The sequence below is a fragment of the Schistocerca americana genome, chromosome 3 (assembly GCF_021461395.2).
Source record: "Schistocerca americana isolate TAMUIC-IGC-003095 chromosome 3, iqSchAmer2.1, whole genome shotgun sequence".
NCBI classification, from domain to species: Eukaryota; Metazoa; Arthropoda; class Insecta; order Orthoptera; family Acrididae; genus Schistocerca; species Schistocerca americana.
In genome coordinates, this window is record NC_060121.1 from 511,853,076 (window position 1) to 511,874,374 (window position 21,299).

At 40.9% G+C, this 21,299-nt stretch overlaps 1 non-coding gene across 1 annotated transcript; it reads left to right on the forward strand.

Annotated features, from left to right (window-relative positions):
• Window positions 1-14,885: 14,885 nt before the first annotated feature.
• Window positions 14,886-14,958, forward strand: Trnar-ucg. The gene has a single exon. It is a non-coding gene; the product is annotated as a tRNA-Arg (tRNA).
• Window positions 14,959-21,299: the final 6,341 nt, after the last annotated feature.

Below are 21,299 nucleotides of genomic sequence, written 5' to 3' on the forward strand. Positions count from 1 at the left end.
AATGTCGGTCTCAGTTTGTAGCATGAGCCAATTTTTCAGAATGTCCCGATACATGTGACATGTAACGGTGTTTTCTCTGAAGAAAAAGGAACTGCCAACTCTAAAGTGTGAAATCACACAGAACACTTCAATTTTTGGTGAATCTCGAGTGTGCTGCACTATAGTGTGGCGATTCTTTGTCCCCCAAATTCGCACATTATGCCTTCGCTGAAGTTGAGTTTCTCACAAAACCCACGCAACCAACAGTTTCATCGCTCACTGCAGGGCGACGTGTTAATTTCCCCTTTCAAAAGCATCCGGAAGCCTTTAACTGAGGATGCCATCGCTGAATGTAGTTGCCATTTGGTGGATCTTTCTTTAAGTTAGTTCTGAAAGACCTTTGCACTGTAATGGTAGGCTACACTGAACGAAGTTCTGGCACGACATACACTTTCTCGGCGCTTGCCGCCATCTTGTCTAGCTGCTCACTGCTGCCCTCTTGTGGCAGAAATCTGAAGTGCAGCTCCAACAATACGAAACTTTTTGAATTTTTCGGTATAGTGCTGAATTTTTTTGACAATATGTCCATTAATTTAACTATTGTGAATTTATAAAATCGCTTCAATCATTTATAATATCCTTGTATATCAACCATATTTATGTTGAGTATGAATGTCACGTGAAACAGTTCACACGAATGTGCAAGTGTCAATGTATTTTATTCCAGCTCTTCTGTCTATAACGTTCATGAACGTTGTAATAGAACTCGAAATCGTCTTTGATGAACTATTTTATTTTTCTTCTACCGAAAAATACCCTTCTTAGAAAACTGCGAGCGAATATTGTGTGACTTTGTTCCTTTACAAAGTTTAATTCAATAAACGTTCCACATAACTGGTTCTGTCACAACTTTGGGATAGTAATTTGAATCAATTAACATAGTTATGAATGTTTCTACTTTGTATAGGAATCTGAATCAATTTCTAATTCATTTGAAAGTCTAAATCAGACGGCTACAAACAGATAGTTTTAGTCGGTCAGGTGTGGATAGCTCGGTTAGTGAAGCAAGTGTCTACGAAAGACAAAATTTCGCAGCTACATTTCCGCTTATGAAACATTTTTAATGTGTCAGGAAATTTCCAATCAGCGTACACTTTGCTGCAGAGCTAAAATTCATTCTGAAAACTGTCCCATAGGCTGCAGCGAATCCGCTTCTCCTCAGTATCCTTCCTTCTAGTCGTGATAGTTCCGCGAGATATGCTGGAGAACTTTTGTGAGGTACGAAATAAGGTACTGCCAGAAGTAAAGCTGCGAGGGAGAGTCGTGACACGTGCTTGGATAGCCCAGTCAGTAGAGCCATTTCCTATGAAAGGTTCGATCCCCCGTCGGTTACCCTGTTGTGATCCACCAGGGAGTTCCGCAGCTGAAATATATTTGCAATCTCATTTCCTACAAAAATATCGGTTGTCCAAAACACTTTGGGCTTATTTCCGTCACACGGGCCGTGAATGTACACAGCGTCGTGCGATAATTGGAATACTGCTTGTTAACCATTCTCTACTGCTACTGAAGAGTTTAGCGGCAGTTCTCGACACGTTGGAATATAGTACACATTTGACGTGCCTGGATCACCGAGAAGATTCTTCCCAAAAGATGCTGGTGAAACTAACAGATTGAAACGAATTGTATCATACTTGGAGCTATTAAAGTTGTACGATCATGATGTTCCACTATGTAAGACGTGTATTAGACGCTGATAAAGGTTATAATACGACTACAGAATGGCGGAGGAACTTTTCTAATCTACTGTTCGACTGATCGCCCACATATGTCGTGTTACGGTTCACGTATGTGGAGCATTTACTGCAGTGATAATCTGGGATGACTATTCCTGTTACACTTGGACCTTTCTATGGTTACCTACTACAACTGTTTTCGGTATTAATGAGTGAAAAAACTATTTCCTTTGTTAATAAAAACACCTTCTCTTTCTGCATTGCATTTTATTCTCCCAGACTTGTTTCTCCTTTTTCCAGTTTAAGGCATCATCAATGGGATCTGTAACGATACAGTTATGATGCACTTTTGTTTTGAAATGTATTGTTCGCAGATAATAAAAGAGTTCGTTTCTCGCTTTTTATGTAAATGAGTTATTACTTACAGTTCTTCACGTGTTAAGTTGGCATCTGCCTTCCCTCTCATCTGGTCACGAGCTGGAGGTCTCATTACCACTCTATTTACGAAACATAACGTGTTTTTATGTTCCAAACATTTTGCTTGCCCATATTGTTGTGAAGCACTATCAGTATTCTGTCACTAATATGGTCATTTTATCGAAAACCATAACTTCAATAAGTAACTACTTTGAAAAGTCTGTAGGTTTAAGTACTGACAAATCCAGTTTATTAATGCCGAAAAAAAGTTAGACAAGGACTTCGTCACTAAAGTATCTAAAATTGAGACTGATAATCACGGATCTGTAGTGAAATTATGTGACAGTAACACTGTAGACTGAAGTGTAAATATTAATTATGAAAGCAGGGACACTGTGAAAAGTAATGTTAATTGGTAAAAAAAAATTCTACTCTTGTCAGATGCTCAAGTCAGACATTGTGCTTCAATTTTAAGGGACACTCTGGAGTCACAATGATCAAACCAAATTCACTGTTTGGGAATGTGATCAAGGATGTAGACAAGTTAGCAAAAGACTTTACCTTAGATGCTGTAACTGTAATTCTTTCAGGCTCAAACGACTGTGATAAAAACAGTAACGATCTTATGATTACCACAAAAAGATTATGTTCAGTAATTACCAATACCAGAATTGTGATGTGTACAATTCCCTATCGTTATGATAAACGAGAAAATAACCTAGCAATCAGTGCCTAGTATAAGAATGTTGTACTGCACAGAGGTCACTTCATACATCATGGTACTTACTTAAATAGAAGAGGAAAAAGCAAACTACGTGCAAGCATCGCCATATTAATAAGGTCCTGCTGGAAGGTAAAACATACCTTAAAAACAATGTCACCCACAAAAAGTAGTGAAGACATTAGAGAATTAGGCCTAGCAGTACCAGTAATAGTAGTATTAAATGAAAAGCAAGAACCCACAATGGAAATGGTAAATGCACTAGGAACAACAGCTACAGTATCAACAACAGCAGTAGTACAACCATCAGATGGCACAACAGAATCAGCACCAGGAGCAGAAGTCAGTCAAGCCGCAGCAGGAGTGGTGGCTTCAGTTCAAAAAGATGTAACCGCAACAACAGTTGCAGTACAAATATCAGATGCCACAGCAGAACCACCATCAGCAGCTGTTGCAGAAACATCAGCAGACAGTCAAACCACAGCTTCATCTCATAAAGAATTAATCACAATGTAAACTGTGAAATCACCAGGAGCCCAACAGCAACAGTACGCATAGTCACAACAGTAGCTGACACTCCACCATCGGCCATGGCAGAACCACTACCAGCAGCAGTAGCAGCAGCAGATGAAACGGCATCATCACTAATCCCAATAACAAGATCAAATAATAAAAGGGTGAGTAAATGGAAAACAGTGCTCCCTCCCATCTAAATGATTTTTTGGTGGTCGGAAATAGGGGGAGGAAGATCTCAAGGTAAACAGACTCAAGCACAGATCAGATAGTTTTAATGTCCTTCACTGGAATGTACAATGTTTATTTAATAAGTTGGACGTAGTGGAAGATGTCATAGCGACTTATTACATAGATGTAGTCTGTCTCGTAGAACACTGGTTAAAGCATGATGAAATAGATCTATACTGCCCTGAGGGCTACACCCTAGCTGATAAATGTTGCAGAACTAATAAAAATCATGGTGGGTGTCTGATATTTCTAAAAAAGGATTAAATATGATCCAATAGTAAAAGTTAAAGCATTGTCTTTAGAAATGTTCTGTGAAACTGGAGCTGTTAGAATAACAGATTCAAGTGTAATAGTTGAAGCTTTGTACATAACTAAGACTGGAGGCAATTCAACAGATGATTTTGTTAACATGTTAGTGTCTTTATACGAGACAGTCTGTAAGTATAAGTGTAGGATTATAATCCGTGGAGATTACAGTTTGAATTTTCAGTTGTCCACTATCTATAATTAATATGTAAATAATTTATTAAATTCTTTTGGTCTTTATATTACAACCACTGAAACAGCAACGCCACATTATAAAGGTACAGGGACCTTTATTGACAATATAGTTGTATCAAATGACTTAATGCACCTCAAGTCAGACATAATTAAGACCTGGGTATCTGACCACTGGCCATTATTTCTTAGAACAGATATAACAAGAAATTGTAACACTGACTCAGTGCACATGGCAGGAAACAAAGTATTTGTTTTTAATTATGATAAACTAAATATGTTTAAATCTCATATTGATAAAAGTAATTGGTTGCACGTTTATTGAGAACATGAAAAACATAAAAAGGTTGAAGATCTCATATCTACTCTTTCTGTACAAGCTAAGATGTCGTTTTCCTTTAAGTTACTAAGAAATAAAAAGACACTTAGAGTAAATAAAGTCAAGGATGAAAAGGGGTTGAAGATCAAGAGGTAGTGTGATCAGTATGATGACTGGTGTACAAGCACAGGTTCTCAAGTAATTAAAAGCATGCTCACAGTGAAAAGGGAAAGATTAAAACAGGCCTTAATGGAAGCTAGGTGTAAAAAAATGAAGATACAATACTAACATTTGAAAATAAGACATGTGCAATGTGGAAGATCATTAATAGTCAGTGCAGTAGGAAAATGACTTCACAGGCTGAAAGCAGTAATCTGAATGCTGCACAGTTAAATACATTCTTCACTGAGAAGGTGCAAGAAATAATAAAGGTGACTTGCACTTCCAATATAGCCACTGACCATAATTATTATCTGAGAAACACCACAAAGCCTGAAAGTACATTCAGCTTTAATCTGGTCAAGGTACAGGATGTTACTAACATACTGAAGAAAATAAAGAACAGTTTCAGTAATGATGTTTATGGTTTAAGTTCAGCCATGTTAAAGTGTGGTTCGGATCAACTGCCAGAACTGATTACACATGTAATAACACGTGTGTATTGGAGGCCCAGTTCCCAAAGGCACTAATAGACAAAAATGGTAGCCTCTCAAGTTGTGATAATTTTAGGTCTGTTTCAATCGTACCAATCTTGTCTAAAGTGATAGAAGCTATACTAAATAATCAAATAGTAAAATACTTTGAAGAAAACAAAGTCTTCACTGATAGTCAATTTGGCTTCAGATCAGGGTTAGGCACTGTTAAATCTGCCTTATAACTTTTAACACAGTGTGTGAATCAACTATAAAACAAGCTAGTGGTTCAGAATAAACTCATTGATTTATCAAAAGCTTTTGACACTGTGTCTCATGAAATCTTATTGAACAAACTGCAATTCTATAGCTTTACAGGAAGTGCTCTGGAACTGATAAAATCTTATCTAAGTGATAGAGTGCAGAAGATGGTTTTTAATGGTGCAGAATCAGATTACTTACCAGTGGGCATGGATGTCCCACAAGGTTCTGTACTTTGCCCAGTTCTATTTATTATCTATATAAATGACTTACCGTGTAATATAGTTGGGCTGTCAACTAGGACTTACTTATTTGCAGATGATCTTGCAGTCTGTTAAGCAGGAACAGTACAGAAGGTGAAATATGAAGCAGACCAGTGCACTGTAAAAGTTGAAAGCTAATTCCGTTTGTGTCAACCGAAAAAAAGTACAAGACCTGTATGTATCGTAGTATAATAACACTGAATTTGAGCAGAGCTCAAATGCTGTTAATGTCCTTGGAATCTCAATTGATTCAAAATTATCCTGGGGCAGCCATATAGAAAGAGTGAGAAGCAAAATTAGCAAAGGAAAATTTTCTCTGAGGAAGCTTCGTCTTTGTCTAATCATGCCAGTACTTAAAGTGGTTTATTTTGCTTTAATATACAGTCACATTTCCTACGCCACAATACTTTGGGGACATCAAAGCAAGGCACCTAATGTCTTCAGACTACAAAAGAAGGCAATAAGACTGATATGTGCCTTGGCACCCAGAGCTCACTGTAGGCCAAGCTTTAAAAAATTACAGATTATGACCCTACCATCAATATCTATATTACAGTGTGCAATGAATGTTAAGGAAACCTATTCCAGTTATCAACAGTATGACATACGACATAATTATAACATAAGAAACAAGCAGGACATAGTTTCTTTCCAATGTAACTATAAAAATACACAAAAGTGCTTCCTATACAAATCCATAAAATTTTTTATTGCCATGCCCCAAATATCAGGGATCTTCCAATCCAACAATTCATAAAAAAGTAAAAGAATTTCTTCTTGAGCTCAACATTTATGAAACTGATGAATTTTTGAGAAAGCCAAGGAATATGGTATGACTCTCTGTTTTGTATTTGTGTGAAGGTATTACAATTATTTGTGTAATATTTATATTGTGTAATATTTGTCTTGCTTTTGTAAATATTTATGTAAGATTTATACTGTGTAATATTGACTTTTGTAATGCCTCAGATGATCTCTGAGGGCCATGAGGGATTAGCCAAGCAGTCTTAGGCACTGTGGTGATGGACAGCTCGGCTGGTCCCGGCAGAGGTTCGAGTCATCCCTCGGGCATGGATGTGTGTGTTTGTCCTTAGGATAATTTAGGTTAAGTAGTGTGTAAGCTTAGGGACTGATGACCTTAGCAGTTAAGTCCCATAAGATTTCACACACATTTGAACATTTGATCTCTGAGGTCTCTACTATAATAAAAATCAAATCAAATCAAAACAATTCACTGTGTATCTCATCCTATTTAGTTTGTTTACTTACAGCCAACCTAACGAAGTATATGCAGAAAACATCTATTCATTTATGCTATGTTTATATCTGTGTATCTCTCTGTGTGTGTGTGTGTGTGTGTTTGTGTGTGTGTATGTGTGCGTGTGTGTGTGTGTGTGTGTGTGTGTGTGTGTGTGTGTGTGTGTGTGTGTGTGAGAGAGAGAGAGAGAGAGAGAGAGAGAGAGAGAGATGCATAGGTTTTTCTTTTTTTGCTGGAGAATGTTGAATATGTGTGCAGTAGCTGTCAGAGAATGGTTGAAAGTCTTTTGTCTTTAGTTGATATGAGTTTTGGTTTAAATGTTTTGTGGAGAGGTTCATGGACAAGTGGATAGAAAGAGATTTTGGTGGTACTATTTTTATTATTATTATTTTGATAATAGTAGTCTTACTGTATTGTTTTATCTATTGTGTAAACAATGAGCTGTTTGTCATATGTACTTGATCATTCAACAGGGATTTCTTTTCTGCTTTTCGTTTTCCGTATGTGGTCATTTTATTGTAGGGTTAGGTGCTTTTTGTTGTTGATTGTAATTATTTTCATGTTTTCTTCTCTAGTGATTGGCTTGTAATTATGTTCTCTTAGGTGTTCTGAAAATGTGGAGTAGTTTGTCCCATACTTCCAGGTTCACATGTGTTCTTTGTATCTAACATCAAATGTTGTGCCTGGGAGTCCTATGTATTTGCCATCACAATTATTACACTGTAATCGATGTACAAATGCTTTCTGGTACATATCTCTGTTTGTCAGTATTGGGGTGTATTTTTGAATATAATTGTGTGTTGTGTATGCTACATTTATTCCCTGTCTTTTGAAAATGTCAGTGATTTTATGTGTGAGTTTGTGTTTCTGTGTCATTGTGTGAAATCTTGTGTTTTCTGTTATATTTTCCCGATTATTCTCTGTATTTGTTATGGTATTGGGTGTTTGTGATTGTGTTTGGCTGTGTTGTGTTGTTGTCAATGGTTTTGTACTTTCTGGTTTTATTTTACTTTTAATTTTGTAGCTCTGTTTCTATTGTAACCATTGTTTTGGACTATCCGGATTTTTGTGTTCTGTTCTTTTTGCTAGTTTCCTTTGTTGAGTGGGACTGTATTGAGTCCATGGAGCATGTGTCGAAGTGCTGCTTGCTTTTGTGAGAGTGGGTTGTTCGAGGAATGGGGGATGATAATTCCAGTTGCTGTCCGTTTACAGTAAACTTCAAACATACGCTTATTGTTTTGCTTTTTGATTGTTATACCCAGAAAGTTAATTTGGTTATTCAGTTCCATTTCCTTTGTGAATTTTATATTTTTATATACCTTGTTGATGTCAGTATGTAATTTTTCTGTTTTTTCAATTTCTGTTTGTGGTTCATCTATTAAGCACAGGATGTCATCCATGTAGCTGAACCAATATAGTATATTCTATTCTTTTGCTACTATTTTTGTGATAATGATCTGTTCAATGTGGTTTATAAAAATATTTTCTAAGGCTCCTGGCCGCGCGAACAAACTCTTTAGTGGAGACATTATTTCTACAGAAGAATCTAAAAGTCAGAATCCTTTCAGTGCCCAAATTCGAAAGTCTCAACTATGACGCATACAGCTATTTGGGTCTACCTCGATCTTGGGATTTCATGTCAAATAGAGCTGCTCCAGTCAGTTTAAAATTGGAGCGGACGCCTAGCATCACGTCTAAAGCATATTTTTCACTTTCAGGTGAAATATATTTTGTACTGACTGGTGACTGAGCTTACGTTACTTGTAAGTAGTATCAGAGATACTCATCTTCACTGCCTCACCCTGGTGTAAGGGGCCTGTTGACGACATCACGCGATGCTTTGTAGTGATGGAAGTTCATCCGTCCATCGTATAATGGATTAGGCGTCCGAAAAATGCTGGTTAGAATCTCATTTTTGTGATGGTACAACCGTATCTTCTTTGTAGTTAAGTAGAACATTCGTCCATGAGACGAGTCAGACAACGCAATGGTAAGACTCACGATTTGGATCCAGGAGGATGGCGGTTTATACCCTAGTCTGCCCATCCACGTATAGGTACCCTGTAGTTTTCATAAATATCTTCAGACAAACACCGAGATGGTTCCTCTGAAAAGGACAAGGCCGATTTCAATGATATAGGTATTCGGACTGAACGGAAGAAAGTGAAGAAAATAATGAACCAATCGAGACTCGAACCAGCGACTACCAGTCTAGAGTGCTACTGATTTTTTTTTCCATCTATATTTATTTTAACTTCACGGAATTGGTAAGAGAACATGCACCATGGCTTAAAAAGTACAACATCCAGGAACTGAACCAAGGATTCTTACATGAGAGGTGAGCATCCTCTTACAGAGACACGCTGCCTAATGACTAAAATATCCTTACTTTAAGGTATTAAACACAGTCGGAAAACTTCAAAGAACATTTTCTCGAAAATTTTTTAGAGTTACATGGACATGTTTTGGAAGACTGATAATTGAGATCTGAACTTTTCGTACGATAAACACAAAAAATTACAAAAATCCTCGTTCGTCGGCGACAGGAAGTGAAACCCTTATCTTCAACGTTTTCATCCTGGCGGTGGGTGACACATCAAACTATGACTTCAAGCTGTATACATCGGGTAGCAGTCATATGACAGACTGTTTGACAACTGCTAAGGAACAACTGAAACCTGCTAATGAACAACTCCCAGTTGCTACGTAACAACTGACAGCTGCTACGTAGCTCCCGACCAATGATAGTAAAAGGAAATATAGTGGGCGAGACTTGTTAAGAGCAGCGAAACGTGTTCTCGAACGGTCTGTATGCAGTCGGCAGTTAATGCAGCACGATGTTTGACGAAGAATAGGTAAGTGACGGATTAGTGGTTTGGGAATGTGACTGCAAGACATAGATTGAGGGCTTGCGATCGTGGACGGTCAGTTGAACTATCCGAAACATGTCAAAGTGTCAGGACTGTGGCCACAGCGATTGGTGTTTCCGAAAGTGTCATTTCACAATTAAAAAAGGCCACCGAAAGTGTAAGTGCTGTACAGGAGCACCACACGGCAAGAGGATCGATACGTAGCTCTAGCGGCGAACAGGAATACCCCTGTATAATTCATTGCAGATCTTGCAACCACAACCGGTACTCGAGTCTCTGCCAGAAAAATTTCGTGGCTATTAAGTCAGGATGATTTGTATGTTCAGAAGCCTCTTAAATGTATTCCACTTCAACCACGCCATCGTCGAGAAAGAGTTCGTCGGTGTAGGGAACAAGTAGATTGGGGCCAGCAACTTTGACCCTAGTGACGTCCTCTGACAAATACCGCTTTATTGTGACGAGTGATTCTGGTCACCAGTTAGTGTGGAGAAAGAGAGGGGAACACGTTACACACCACAGAACGTTCATGTACATCATTGGCGTGGCCTGTGTACAGTGGTCGAACACCGCTGTATTTCTTTGCGTGAGGTATCGTTACAGCACAGCGGTATTGCAGGAAGATTATTCTGGATCATGTCCGTCTGTTTAGAGGTGCAGTAGGTCCCGACTTTCTTTTTATAGATGACAGTTCCAGCCTACGAGGACTGCTGATGTGCAGGACACACTGGAAAGTGTAGATATCGAGCATGCAGAATGGCCTGCATACTCCCCGGACGTAAACCTTGTACAGCATGCCTGGAATGCTCTTGGCAGACGTGTCTCTCAACGAACACACCCTCCTCAAACCGTTAAAGAACTGAAAACAGAATCTGAGAGAGAGGTGGAGCAATGTCCACAAAGGAAACCTCAACAGTTTCGTACGCAGCATGGATAAAGGTTCAAAATGTGCATTAGTACTCGAGGAGGACATATTCCTTACTGACAGTTCGACATCGACTTTTATGTTGGGGGCCCCAACTGTGTTAAACATCAACAGTAGTTGTGTCTGTTATACTGATTTCCCATGTGGTACGCTCTGTACTGATTTTTATTATAAGTATATTACTCCATCTCTGTTAATTTTGTAGTGTGCTTCATGTAATCTATCATTGCCTGTGATTATTGATGTTCAACAAGTCTCTGTTCGTCAGTAGTTGTCAAGCAGTGTATGTACTGGGTGGGTATTGTTCGCATGGGCAAACATTCAGTGGTGATTATATGTACGCACTGACTATTTGGTAATCTGGAATCCAGGGGCGTTCGGGTATACTGACACCGAATAACTGCATTTCTTAAGAGACTAAAAAAGAAGTGTTGACAAACTGCAGCGTCAAAATATCGTCGTGCGTTTGCTGGATGGGTAGCTACTGATAATCACTTACCATACCGATCTGTGCATAATGGGACGAAGGTACGTCTTACTGCTGTGTCGTCCGAACAAGACAAGCCGTCCGTTGTGGCCGAGCGGTTCTAGGTGCTTCGGTCGGGAACCGCCCTGCTGCTACGGTCGCGGGTTCGAATTCTGCCTCGGGTATGGATGTGTGTGATGTCCTTAGTTTAGTTAGGTTTAAGTAGTTCTAAGTCTAGGGGGCTGATGACCTCAGATGTTACGTCCCATAGAGGTTAGAGCCGTTTGAGCCGAAGAAGACACAGCCAGGGCAGAAGCACCACACGCGCAAAGATGCAAGCTGGAGCCAGTGCCATAGTGACTCGCCACTTGTGAGAGTTCCATCAGCCCGAGGGCGGCTCTGAGGATGAAGATATCGACCCCGCCTCGGCCAGTTGCCAGCTGAGTACAATCTGCCAATGGCCGGACGACAACGGACAGAAGCCTAGTCGGAAGATAGAAGAGCAGCTCTCGCCCGCTTTGTTATACGAGGTGTGGCTAGAAAAAAACCGTACTAGTACTGGTGAAACAATAAAACGAATGCAATAAGGCTGAAAGTCGCGTGGCCTGTCACGTGACTCTCGCTCCGCCTACTGCTCGAGTTTCATCTGCCTCCTGCACTCAGTCTGCCCGTGGCGTCTGTTTTAAGTAGTTGACGTTTTGTCTGTGCGTCGGAAAATGTTGAGTGTACAGAAAGAACAGCGTGTTAACATCAAATTTTGTTTCAAACTAGGAAAATCTGCAAGAGAAACGTTTGTAATGTTACAACAAGTGTACGGCGATGATTGTTTATCGCGAACACAAGTGTTTGAGTGGTTTAAACGATTTAAAGATGGCCGCGAAGACACCAGTGATGACACTCGCACTGGCAGACCATTGTCAGCAAAAACTGAAGCAAACATTGAAAAAATCGGTATACTTGTTCGACAAGATCGCCGTTTAACAATCAGAGCAGTGTCTGAGTTAACAGGAGTTGACAAGGAAAGTGTTAGGCAGATTCTTCATGAAAGTTTCAACATGAACAAAGTGTGTTCAAAAATGGTTCCAAAGTGTCTCACAATTGAACAGAAGGAACGCCGAAGAATGATTTGTTCTGACATCCTGGAAAACATTGAAAGTGATCCCACCTTCTTACAAAATGTTATTACTTGCGATGAATCGTGGTTTTTTTACTTACGATCCCGAAACTAAACGTCAATCGATGCATTGGAAAACTCCTGGTTCTCCACGACAAAAAAAAGCACGAATGTCAAAATCGAAATTCAAGGCAATGATGATTGTTTTTTTTTTTTTTTTTTGACATCAAAGGGATTGTGCACATTGATTGGGTACCAGAGGGACAAACAGTGAATCAGCATTACTACATTAGCGTCCTGGCTACCCTACGTGAGCGAGTACGGAGAAAACGGAACGATTTGTGGAGAAAAAAGTCATGGATCCTTCACCAAGACAATGCCCCAGCTCACAGTGCGTTGTCAGTGAAGACGTTTTTGCCAAAACACAACATTCCCATCTTAGATCATCCACCCTACTCACCTGATTTGGCCCCCTGTGACTTTTTTCTTTTCCCTAAAGTCAAGTCAGCTTTGAAAGGAACTAGATTTGAGACTGTTGAAGCAGTAAAAGGAAAAGCGACGGAAGTAATGTATGGACTTACCGAAAATGATCTGCAGCATTGCTATGAACAGTGGAAAATTCGTATGGAGCGGTGTAGAGACCGAGGAGGAGAGTACATTGAAGGAGATAACATGAAATTGTAAATAATTGTAAGTAAATGTTTTTTCCAGCATCAGTCCGGTTTTTTTCTAGCCGCACCTCGTAGATCATCGCCCAGGGCTGACATAGAAGGGGAATGCCGTTTAGTGCACTCTTAAAACTGAACAGGCAGTTGCAAATTAGATTTGCTGTGTTCTGTGAAGTTTACCTACGATTATTTGTACTTAGCCACTGAGGGCAAGAAATGTTGCAGACTTAATCATTCAACAAGTCACAAAGATAAGTAAACCTTTCAACTCATTTGTGTGACTTCGTTACTAATTTGTTGGTATGTTGTAGAACCTTCATTCTCCTATCCTGTTACCTGACCCTGGGGCATAGCTGTGTAATAGTGGCAGGGAGAAACTGTCTTAGCGGTGCACAGCACCAGAAACCGTTTCACGACTGAAAAACTGGGCCTCCACAGCAGCAGCGACGAGGCCTTTACAAAAACTGGCGACGATGGTTTACGAAACTGGCGACGAGGGCTTACAAAACTAACACGCGATATAATGATCAGCTTTGATTAACAGATTGGGCTGCGAAGATCTGATTGTGGTGCTCATGTTCAGCCACAATACAGGCACCAGTTACTACGATGATGGACTCAGTGACGTAACTTCAGTACTGTAGTCAGAACTGTGTATCAAAGGACCTAGTTCACAAGACTCCAGCCGATATTGGCTCCGATTGGCTGGTTAGATCACCACACTCGCTGAAGCTTTGCGCTCATTGTTGTGATGTTTGTGGCGTAGTAAGAAGAGTGAGGTCCCAGTTTACACTCGGTAACTCGCAACGGCACCACAGGCTAAAGACAGTCGCTGCCAGACGCAGCCGCGACTGAAACTCGTCGGCGAAGAGACGCGCGCGAGAGATTCCGTACGCCGCCACTGCCAGAAAACTACTTACTTCAGAGCGCAGCCCCGCTCGCTCCACTGTTTGATAGTCGATTAGGACAGCAGCGTCATCATCGCTCAGATCCGGCAGATCTAGTATTTCTGGTCAGAGCTGTGTTTCAAAGTTTAAAGTTAAACGCACATTAAAATGTGATTGTACTTCGGCACCATTAAAGTATAAACAGTATTCTTGCACTCGACGACAGTAATAAACACATATTCTCAATTCAAGTGGATCGGGAATGCATCGAAGTTAAGCATTTTACATTAAAGAGCTAGAGTAAAATGAACTAATGTTTTATGTGTGTTGTAGCAAATGCTCGACCTCCTCCTAAAGTATATCTAGACTTGCTACGATACACAGAAAAGTTGAAGCGTGAGCTGCTTTCCGTGATCAACAACTGCTTGAAAAAGCAGTCTTCACAGCAACAGCACAAATACAGATCAGTACACTTAAAAAAAAGTTTTTGTTAGATAACCGTTGTCCCAGTACTTATATGAGTCATGTAAACTTTTATTATGAGCCCTGTTACACGAACTCCAGAAAGCCATGAGCAGTTAACGTAGAAATTACAGAGATAGACTGCTTTTTAGTGACCTGCTTCATAAACAACTGAAGTTTTCCTCGTCTGTACTGTACGCTGTGTGGTCATCCCTATTTCTCAACTTTACAGTTTTCAGCTGACAATATTTAGTTCCAAAGATAATAACATGCTTTCCTCCAACTTTGAAAGTTCAAGGATCACAACGTGATATCATGAGCTGCAGTATCATCCGTTATTGTTAAAACAGAAACTTGCACAACATCTACACGAACAAATTAATAAACACACAAAATAAGCACAATAATTGTGTAGTATTCAAGTAACCAGAGACAGTTTGATTATTCTTCAACCTATGTTGTATTAGTTTATCTATGTACTATAAAATGTAAGAACAGGAAACGTTCCGTGAGTAACAGTTTATACTATAAGAACAACATTATGTTGACTTGATGCTAGGCCATGCGCTACACGCCTCCTGACATTAACATTAGTCATATTTACGGAAACATAACGGCACTACAAGAGTCCAAGGCACATAACTCAAGCCGAAGAGCGTCTCCCAGTGGACCGTGTGGCCTAATGGATAAGGCGTCGGACTTCGGATCCGAAGATTGCAGGTTCGAGTCCTGTCACGGTCGAAAAATTTTAATACCGGACGCTATGTTGCACATCTCCACCGTGTCATTAGAAACTGACTGCGAAGTCAAAGTCAGGCGTGTTTCCTAATCTAAACTTTAGAACAGCCGAATCAATAACAGTTTCGTAGCATTACGTTATTGTGACACATATATTGTATATATGAGTTGTATGATCCATTGACGTTTTGGTTTTACGGCTCTTTTTTATAGCATTGTAATTATTGTGACAGAACCTATGAAACAAGAAAAAAAAACAAGTCTATTAATCGGCAATAGCCTGTTACCCGATTGCTGAGTGTAGTGATTTCAATCCCTCATTCATTTCTTAAGCTACTGAATCTTCGACGAGACGTCTCCATCCACAGCGACGTTAGTTGTTCTTCATATAATGTGAAGAAGTAGGCTGGTTTTTCTCTTCGGTTGATCCAACCATATGTTTGGTGTTATTCCTCGTGGACTTCTGCCATAGATTTTTCCTTGCAAAAGGGATTTTTTCTAAATGATGCCTTTCTCTACTCAAAATTTGTCCACGTAACTGTAAGTATCTTTTGCTGACACGGGAAAATAAACTTATTGTGATACTAAGTTCTTCTGTAATCGGAACATTTGTTCTCGTTTTGTCCACAGTAGACGTAACATCTTCCTCTAACACACCGAAGGCATCAATTCGTCTTTTGTCACTAGCTTTCACGGTCCAGGTGTCACAGTCGTACAAGAAAACAGGAAACACCTACGATTCCACCAGGTGCAACTTCTGTGGTTTGGATGTTGGCCGCTTCTGTCAGATCTTACTAGGAGCCCCTTGAGTGCAAATTCACAAAAGGCGGTATATCTACAACAACAGTTGCTGAAGTTGACATTTCGTCATAAAGGATCCCAAGGAATTTCTCAAAGTGAGGAAAAAAGTGGCAGATGAAACATTAGCGTTTCTCCAAGATGAGTCAGTGGAATATGTGATGTCGTATATGCTCGACTGTGGGGACAATGTACCTGAGGAGTACAATAACGACGATACGTGCTTAACAAGTGAAAGCCAGACTGAAACAGGTGCCATATAGTTCATCATTCCTGTCGTACAGGGAGCCACAAATCCCATCTCCAGTGAAGTGTAGTAAAGGACAATCGTTGTCCAGGGAGCGGGTACTAAAAATAATTAAATACATGGAAAATCATCCACAGTATAATAAAAAAAAATTACGAACAGATTTCGAATATTTCCAGAATGAGATGTCCACTCTGCAGCGGAGTGTGCGCTGATATGAAACTTCCTGGCAGATTAAAACTGTGTGCCCGACCGAGACTCGAACTCGGGACCTTTGCCTTTCGCGGGCAAGTGCTCTACAAAGTTTGGAAGGTAGGAGACGACATACTGGCAGAAGTAAAGCTGTGAGAACCGGGGGTGAGTCGTGCTTTGGTAGCTCAGTTGGTAGAGCACTTACCCGCGAAAGGCAAAGGTACCGAGTTCGAGTCTCGGTGGGGCACACAGTTTTAATCTGCCAGGCAGTTTCAGATTTCGAATAACTCCTTAGGAACACGACCATGTAGTCCATGAGAAAAACTACAGACATACAGGGGAGGACAAGGCGCGCTAGTACAAAAACTGATGTTTGCGCGTTTCAAGGATGCTCGATATCTGTTAGAGGATGTCATAATAGTGACCGACTACGTTATCACATCAAACTGCGCGCGACTTAAATTCCAGTGATTTGAATGGAAGCAGTGAATGGTTGCATAACTTCAAACAATGCTACAGAACTGGAAGACGTAAGGTAAAGAAATTTCAAACAAAGGGTCAACCAGATGATGCAGAGCGAACAACGGAATCTGCGAGAAAATTTGTAAATGAGGTAAACAAAGTTATACCATCGTTCAGTAAGGAAGTTATTTTCAACTCCGAATAATCGGGATTTGAAGAGGAAATGCATCTGAAAGGAACCCTGGAAAATAGAGGTATCAGGAGAGCTGTATCAAGACCAGCTAATGTTAATGGCTTAATGCATTCGTGTAGAATTATGCCGACTGTTAATCAGGATGGTAATTTGGCTGGAAAGTTACTTATTGTGCTGCGAGAAGTTGGAGGCACTCTGCCCTTTACGGTTCTTTCTCGCGTGCGTGATCTTGCAATGGCAGTAGGGGATATTTATGTCACAGCAAGCAAGAGTGGGAAAACGAGTGTAACAAAACTACAACTACGGTATGAACACTGCGTTTGGCCAACAGCTGGTCAAAATAACTTGCGTATGCTTGCTTCATGATCTGTGTACAAAAATCATACTCGTTTAGAGCAAACTGGAAAGTGTCTGACATTGCAACTCATTACACCTAGAACCACTGGACAGATTCAACCTCTGAATGCATGTTTTTTTCCGTGTTACGTAAAACATATTATCGCATTATCTGCAGCTACGCCTTAAAGGATAGCCGGTTTCACGATAAAATCCACGACAGACTACTTCGCATTCGGTTGCATGCAATCACATTCTATCAGTTCTCGTCACCGGTTATACCCATATGATTCGTCGCACGGAATTAGCCGAGCGGTCAAGGCGCTGCAGTCATGGACTGTGAGGCTGGTCCCGGCGGAGGTTCGAGTCCTCCCTCGGGCATGGATGTGTGTGTTTGTCCTTTGGATAATTTAGGTTAAGTAGTGTGTAAGCTTAGGGACTGATGACCTTAGCAGTTAAGTCCCATACGATTTCACACACATTTGAACGTTTGAACCGATATGATTCTATATGCATTCTTTAAAAGTGGATACCTAGCTGAACGAACTGCACAGTTTGTAACTCCCAAGGAGTTCACCGTCGATCTTGATGCAGCGAACCCTTGTGCTCACTGTGGCGCGCCATTTTTCATTTGGTGTCCATAGTGCAAGTTAATGGTTTGTTTTGAACGTCGACGATGTTCATTATGTTAACTGTAATACATTCTTCGCACTAAAGGTTGAACTCTGCACCTTCCGGACATTCATTTTCTGTGATTCTTCCGATGCACATGGCGAGGCATCAGCAGCTGACATTTTTCCTGAACCTGTGACCTCGCACTCCAGGGCTTCCTTGTTAGTGAGTTTAAGCACTGCGGCTTGCGAAGGACGATTCTTTCTTTTAAGTCCTTTTGCACTTCCCTGTGTCATTCATCAGAGATCGTAGATATAAACAATCATTCATTGTCCCCAGATCCTTTAAGCTTCCTCTAAGTGGAATTTGATCTGAATTTCAGCGTTCAATAACCATTGGTTTATTATTAATAACCATTAATTTGGTCTTTTAGTGTTCATCTCTAGAACGAAACATAAACTAATAATTTCATTTTGGAGACCAGATCCCTGAGCTCTTCCTGGATTCCGTCAATGAGGGAAGTGTCACCTGCAAAAGGTCAATTGCTGATTTTCCTACCGCCAATTGAAACTCCACCATCCCAGCCATCCGGTCCTTCCTGGATGACATACTCAGCACAGATGTTATGGAGCTGTGCCAACAGCACACAACCTCGTCTGCCTCGATCTGTCACACCGAGAAAGTCCGAATATTCATCAACCGCCGGACCGAGACTCGAACTCGGGACCTTTGCCTTTCGCGGGCAAGTGCTCTACCAGAAGAGCTTCTGTGAAGTTTGGAAGGTAGGAGACGAGGCACTGGCACAATTGAAGCTGTAAGGGCGGGTCGTGAGTCGCTCTGGGAAGTTCAGTTGATAGAGCACTTGCCCGCGAAAGGCAAAGGTCCCGAGTTCGAGTCTCGGTCCGGCACACAGTTTTAATCTGCCAGGAAGTTTCATATCAGCGCACACTCCACTGCAGAATGAAAATCTCATTCGAGAAAAAGGTAGTGTTTAAGAAGAGAGATAACATAACACCTGCAGTCTATGAACATCTGTTACTGAGTCAAAGGCAACGAGCGCAGAAGACATACACGAAATACCAAGGCACAGGCGTTGACACTGGCGATCTGACACACGCCTCTTTCGGCTGGAGGCTCCAGGAACTATTGTGTTCCCGCCACGCGGCCTTGGACTTGTTGCGCGCAGTATATCGGCCCCGTCCAGTCACTGGAAAAGAGGCGAGGGGCCCACGGCGGTCGATGACCTTATCCTGCTTTCTACGTACAATTAAAATGTTACACTCAAGTCCTTTCACGGGTCCAGCAGCTCGTATCGCTCAAAGAGAAAGGCTTCCGCTTGTGGAGCAAGCTTCGAAGAAATTCTAATGATGCCAGAGTCACAAAAGGCACGTTTATACAGCCAGCTCTCGTAAAAAGCCGTAAATTAATCACGCATCACTCTAGCGCTTAATTTTGTGCTTATTTATATTAATATGTGGCACCGGGGTTCCGGTAATGTCGCCGGTTTACTGAGGCAATAGTGTTAACACCAGACAAAGCCGGTCACTTCTTCTAAATATATCTCATGCATTATGGGTTTTGAATGCTGCGACTGTGCTCAAAATGGTGAATGATTCGCACAGAATGTGCGAATAACAGCTTCAGAAGTCTTTTAAAAACTTTTCATTTCCTATTAGCCAGCTGTCGAACTACTTCAGGCCCATCATCAGTGTGGTTACATTTACAGAAGATTTGCATTTTGTATCAAGAATTTACTTGACAGTGTTGACTGGAATACTATCTTTCAAATTCTATAGGTGTCAGGGTTAAAATACAGGGAGCGAAAGGCTATGTCAAACTTGTACAGAAACCAGGTGGCAGTAATAAGAGTCGAGGGGCACGAAAAGGAAGCAGTGGATGAGAAGGGAGTGAGACAGGGTTGTAGCCTATCCCCCGTCTCTAAATTGAGCAAGCAGTAAAGGAAACAAAAGAAAAATCTGGAGTAGGAATTAAAATCCAGGGAGAAGAGATAAAACCTTTGAGGTTTGCCAACGACATTGTAATTCTGTCAGAGACAGCAAAGGACTTGGAACAGCAATAGAACGGAGTAGACAGTGTCTTGAGAGGAGGATATAAGATGCACACCAACAAAAGCAAAACGAGGATAACGGAAGGTAGTCGAATTAAATCAGTTGATGCTGAGGGAATTAGATAAGGAAATCAGACACTTAAAGCAGGAGATGAATTTTGCTATCTGAGAAGCAAAACAACTGATAATGGTCAAAGTAAAGAGGATATAAAATGTAGACTGGCTGTGGCAAGGAAAGCGTCTTTGAAAAAAAGAAATCTGTTAACATTGAGTATAGATTTAAGTGTCAGAAAGTTATTTCTGAAAGTATTTTTATGGAGTGTAGCCATGTACATAAGCGACACATGGACCATAAACAATTTAGACACGAAGAGATTAGAAGCATTCGAAATGTGGTGCTACAGAAGAATGCTGAAGATTAGATGGGTAAATTATGTGACTAATGAGGAGGTACGCGTGGGGGCTAAATAATCGTAGGGAGAGAACAAGAGATGAACACAGCAAGCAGATTCAGAAGGATGGAGGTTGCAGCAGGTACTTAGAGATGAAGACCAGTCTTTGGACTGAAGACCAGGACAACACCAAGAATAGCTTGTCACTATAATCTTGATTATTTACATGACATCACCACGATTCCAGAGATTAGCTGCACTTGGTGCAAACTGCCTGTAAACGGATGATGAGCTCGCAGTGGTTCGAAAGGCGGCAAATGGGAAAATAACTTCAAAAAAGGGAGGCAATACAGAGTGGCCGTCATATTTCAACATTAGCTATCCAATAATAAAAACATGTGGCATTGTTGGCTGGGAGACACGAAGAGAACATCAGCGGCCTAGTATGGAATAGTTTCTATGTCCATCACGCACTATGGCTGCTTTCCTTCGCGAAGTATGAGAGTTGTGCGTTTATGTGTATCTCATAAGCATAAGTGATGGTAAGGGGCGTGTCTTATGTCTAGTCACCTTTGTGTTATGTTTCCGGGCATATTGTATATCACCTATGACACTGTTGCTCGTTTAGCACCACCCAGGGGTCACATGTAGGGTAATATAGGTTATACCTACGGACGTGAGCAACAATCGACATGTGAAGAAGGTAGACAAAATTTAACGACACAGTGCGCTGCGTTACTGGTTCCATCAAATCACCCCCATGCCACTGGTTACCTGTACTGAGTCACATACCTCCACCTCACTTAAGGCGTAAACAAGCTCTACTGAGGGAGGCCAAGAAAATCTCTGCATCACCCTCTCTAATAAAATGGTTCAAATGGCTCTGAGCACTATGGGACTTAACTGCTTAGGTCGTCAGTCCCCTAGAACTTAGAACTACTTAAACCTAACTAACCTAAGGACATCACACACATCCATGCCCGAGGCATGATTCGAACCTGCGACCGTAGCGGTCGCGCGGTTCCAGACTGCAGCTCCTAGAGC